At 34.2% G+C, this 5,503-nt stretch overlaps 1 long non-coding RNA gene across 1 annotated transcript in view; it reads left to right on the top strand.

The window, feature by feature from the left end:
* Positions 1-5,136, top strand: part of LOC128175566 (uncharacterized) — a 57,394-nt gene extending 52,258 nt beyond the window's left edge. The window contains exon 5 of the long non-coding RNA XR_008242698.1: positions 4,811-5,136. This is a non-coding gene — a long non-coding RNA (uncharacterized LOC128175566). The remainder of the gene's footprint in view (positions 1-4,810) is intronic.
* Positions 5,137-5,503: the final 367 nt, after the last annotated feature.

Below are 5,503 nucleotides of genomic sequence, written 5' to 3'. Positions count from 1 at the left end.
TGCACCAAGGGGGGTAGTGTTGATTCAGGCCTACGTCAGCTATTCATTTGGCCATGTTTATTTATATTCCTGATTTTGGACAAATTATTCATACAAAGCAGACACATACAAGCAATTATTTGTAGTCAAAGAAAGGATGTTTTGATTACAGCTGCCTTGTCATGAGACCAATTCCAGATTACTCTGAACTTGGTTAAGTTGTTCTAAGTGCAAAAGTATCATTCTAGTCTTAGACTATTACGACTCGGTCTTCTTCTCTAACCTTAGTATGAATATAATTCATTGGTCATTCCTGATTATTCATTTTATTGTTTCACATTTCTTCCTTGGTAGTGACTCAGTTAAAATGGTGTCATAAAAAATAAACATTTTAAACATAATCAGATTTGTATCACTATTGTCATGTGCTCTCGAGACTTAATTCGAAGTAGAATTACGTAATGTTTTCTTTGAAAATAGGAAAATGTGGTACTTATGTGTAAGTGTTCTTTTTCAATGGTTTAAGGATCTTTTTTGTCAGTAAAAAAAAATAATAAACAAGTGTTTGTTATTTTCAGGACATAATCAGATTTTGTGCATGATGTTTCAAATGGAAAAAGTGTTCAAATTTTAATACATGTATCTGTATTACTCAGTTCAGTCTTACGACAAAGTGTAACAATCATTACATAGGAATTCCGATAAATGTGTTATTAATGCTAACAATCTCCATTTAGTGTCATTTTTATTGTACATCTAGTTCAAAAATTGTGTCAAAAATATCAACAAGATCAAATAGCTTACAGGTAAATTAAAAAGCTTTACATGCTAAGCATAGAACGTCCTTGACCCAAAGATGACGTCTGACTAAGATGTTTTTCGTGTTTGAGAGCACCTGTCCTATACCTGCGTCAGACCATTTATAACTCATCTTGATCACTGAGGTGTTTGGAGAACCTCTCTGTATTTATGCATCAGATTTGGGTCTCTATCATGACGGATCTCCCCAGTGATTTCACCTAAGAGGACCATCCTGTATTGGCGGCGATTTTTTGATCTATCGTCACTTTACTACCTAAAGGGGACTGGCTCACCGATTGTATCAGTCTTTTTTATCATTTCCAAATTTGGCCTCTTTTACTAATATTTGTTCCTACTCAATACACTAGGAGTTGGTGATGAATTAAGGGGGACACTTAGTACAGTTCATGTACCATCCGAATCATATTGAGAGCTTACAGTATTATAATGACCACTGTGTATTAAATAGATGAAATCCAGCAAGAAGACTTACTTGTTACAGATACTTTTAGACTGTGGACAAAAAACGTGAGCCAGACATGTGTTTCCAAGTTATATTACATGAAGAAGTGGAATTAAACACGCCACACGAAATCTTCTTCTGTGATTAATATCTCTTGCATATACACTCTCTCAGTAAATCTCAATGACATTACCAAACCCAAAACTAAAAAAAAAAAAAAATCTTATTATTATTGACATGATATGATATTAGTATAGACCTGAGCCTATTGTATTGATTAGTTACACAGATTATTTAGTCATTAGGCCAAAAGATCTTATTAATAGCAATATTATTACTGTGACACTATATAGTATATGATACTTTTAAGCCTATTCTGTGTTAATGAGTACTCCTATAGTACCTATTGTATTATCCTGTTTTAGTCCATACTGAATGAACCATCATAATTCATTTATATACCCATGTAATATAAAAATAGACTACATCCCTTCAGTGGTATGTATTTTATTAACCAGTTTGACTTCTGAACTACAATTGGCATCAATAAAGGATTTTAGACTACACCCATGGGAAGAAATGTGTATTTTAACCGGTTTGACTTCTGTTCTAGAATTGGCAACGGTAGAAGATTTTTGAAGACAGCCATGGGAAGAGATATGTAAGGGAAAACTCACAACTTGTAAAAAAAAATGTTTAAAGTTTAATAAATGGGTCTTAATTCTGTCTTCTTTGTTTGTACTTTCATAAACACTCCAGTATTAGGTCAAAATGATTCATTGATTCCTCCTAATCACCATAAGCTCCTCAAAAACGATCCTCGCTCTGCCCTCTGTCTCAATCACCCCGTTTTTTGTTGACATAAATTTCTACAATGATTTTGAAGTGCTTTTTTGGTGGCTTTTGATGTATTTACCAATATTTCTAAAGTACACTTGCTTAGACAATGGGTTTACAGATATTGGGTTATTTTCTGTACATGTATGGTTGGGAGTTTTTTAGTCGGTAGGCAAAGCTCCATGATCATTTGACCACCAGCTAATGTGAAGATTTGGTATGGGATAGTGACATTAAGCTGCAAGTTTTTCAATATTCCCTCACACACCTCATTACTGACAAGTCTGATTCGGACCAAAACCTCTGCTAATACCCCTTAAATCTGTTTTGAAGTATATTTTTCAGTCCTGTATTAAGTGAGAGAAGCTCAGTGGGTCTTCACTGCAAGACAATGGGCTTACTGTCAAGATGGGTCCATCTTATCTCCAAGATTTGAACGTTTAAGCCGGTGGGATTAGCCAGTTTGATATGCACCCCACCTTTTGTTTTAAGTTGGCTTTGCCTTGATTGGGTATTGGTCACCTGAGAAGGATACATTATCTACTTTTCTGTTATAATGTCTAAGAGATATAAAAATTCATAAATCCTCTGCCGAGGGCACATCAAAATGTGATAATTATTGCCCATGTAAATATGTTATAACTAATGGTTTTCCGATGATTTACTAAGTGACAAAACTAGGGAATGACTGGGAAAGGTGTAACCAGGTAGCATGAGCTGCGATTCTCAACTTACTTCAAAGGCTCGGAGTAATTAGCTCCTCAAGATTTGAACAGGAAATGAAAAACAGCATGTTTACCTATTTACGTAATTGTCGCCTACCAAAGATAATACAGGGGTAGGGATTTAGGGATAAGTTCTTTGTTATATAAGTATCGATATAAATCATATAGTTAGTGAGATTTAACAGGTTCATCAAGAGACGAGAGAGTTCATCTCCTGGACATCACTTTGCCATACTTGGCCTTCCTTCCTCTCAGTATTCTGGGGGGTTTGGCATGATGCCACTTAAAAAAAAAAAAATTGCATTTTTAATTTTTCAACATCCTAATCTGTCATGTTCCACAACTAAATTTCGTTTGGCAAAAAGCCATACTGTCAAGAGCTAGCAACTAAGGGATGTAAAATCCGTGACATGCATTAGTATGTTGTGCGACTGGAAAGGACATCCATGCTTGTACAATAGTGTTGTGTTTAAATTGAATAAAACTTCAATAGGAATCAAGCTGTCTCATTTCATGAATAAATAAATAATGTATCTTTTGGAGTGAGTATGTGAGTAGGTAATACTTAATGGATAAACAAATCCACAGAATCAAATGACTATATATAAAGAGCTTAGTTTTTTTTTACAATGTGTAATAATGAAACGACAAAAATTTATCAGGTCATGGACAAGAGTATGAGGAGAATCAAATTTTTATTTTCCCAAGTCGTATTTTTAATCTGTTTTGAAGGAAACAAGAGCCGCTAAGGCAATAAAGTGCCATCTAGAAAAGGCTTGAGTGTCTCATGACATTCCGAAATTTCAGAAGCAATTTGTGCTTTTCAAAGTACAGATACCTACTTTTGATTTAATTGTAAATGTATGGGAAAAATTTTCAGTAAATTTCTAGTTCTTTTCTTGATATTTTCACCGGTAATCACATTATATATTAAACCAGAAAAAACCTTTTGTGGCCTCCGACTCCATTATTAACGTTAAGGTAATTGCCTGTCTCGAGAAAAGACTTAACATTTGTATATTTTGCTATACAGTCACTTTAAAATATACAGATGGATTACAGTGTCTGAAAATAAATGTATTTTCTTGTCAAATGGATTCAAGCATGAATTTTTCCACCGCACTGCACCACCGAATTCTTGATTCTTCATTTGTCTTGTATAGAGAGTGTCTAGGTGCCCTACCTGTATAGGACTTGGGGAGTTTTAACTTGGTGTTAGGTGTTCGGGCTGCACAGGTGTGGATGCCAATTCATTCCACAACACTCAGTATCTCTAATTGTGTGCAGATTTAGGCAATAGATACCGAATATCTGCAAGCAAACCAACAATGCCCGTTAACTGCAGATAACATCGTATCTTTGAAAGAAAAGAAATGTTGGAGTTTCCTAGTGTTAGTTCTGTGAACAGTTGTTGTTCGGCCGTAATTTTTTTTTTCTTTTCTTCTAAATTTAATTTCTTAATTTGTTTTCAGCATTGATATCAGGCGGTACTTCCTGTTGCTCTTTGATAGATACAAGCACTCTCCTTTTTATTGAGTAAATACTTTCAAGAAGTGCTATATTGACTTAGTTTTTTCAGAGATGAAATCACTAGTTTGGGGGCAGAATTTCACAGGAAATGAGCTATTGAAATGGATTTGTTAAATTTACCTGCATATCAGGTGTATAGTGGAAAATCGATAGAGGTTTTTAGATCTTTATACCATTGTCAAGTAGGTTGGCAGCCAGTATGGTCAACAAGTGTCACATTCAAAGTACGTAATTGTATTTGTGGCTATTATTTAAACAATCTCATTCTGTATGCTTTGGCAACTTCATTCATTTACATATGCAAATCCCGCCACTTTTGGGACTGAACATAAATCAACCATATTTTCAGTGGAAAGTGACAAGATTTGGGCATAATTTATGAAATATCCCAAACCTTAATTAACACAGTTACTTAAGATTTTTTTTAAATATACCTGCACAAACATAAAACTTTCTGTTCATTTCTATTTTTCAGAAAACAGGAAAAACCATGTGACAGTGAAGGAATGTTGGAGATCAACTGTGTGATTTAGTCCTCCCAAACAAAGAGCTACAATTATTATTCTTGTCATCAAATGCACATAGCTTAATGCAAAGAGGTCAAACAGAGAGAGAGAGAGAGAGAGAGAGAGAGAGAGAGAGAGAGAGAGAGAGAGAGATCAAGTTTTACAATACAGGAAGTGATTTACCAGCAGATGTGACAATGTATTACTTTTCTAGAGCTATGGCTTTGATTGATATGAACCCTCTTATTAAAATGAAAAACAATAAATGCATCCAACAAATAAAACTCGGTGTGTTTTTTATTCAATTGAGCAGAAATGAAAGTGATATGTATTTAAAAAAAAAGTTTATTTGCAGCTCTTGGATATTTCCAAATAATGAGATGGGTTTCATTGTGAAATATGAATGCATATTAATATGTGGCATCTGATAATAAATGTTTTGTGGTGTTCCCAAACCCATTATCCGCCCCAACTTCTTTCTTTTTCTGTATGATAATGTCCTTGTAAACAATTTAATAAAATAAGTGTAATATGACTCATTTTCTCCCCACTGCATAATGCCAAGCCTTCAACAGATTTTTATTGTTTGCACAGAGTAATTTATTTTCTCAGTCTCATATATTTTTACTCAATTATGTTTACAAATACCGTTTTCATTTTGA

Source organism: Crassostrea angulata, chromosome 3 (assembly GCF_025612915.1).
Source record: "Crassostrea angulata isolate pt1a10 chromosome 3, ASM2561291v2, whole genome shotgun sequence".
NCBI lineage: Eukaryota > Metazoa > Mollusca > Bivalvia > Ostreida > Ostreidae > Magallana > Magallana angulata.
This window is presented reverse-complemented; position numbering and strand designations above follow the sequence as displayed.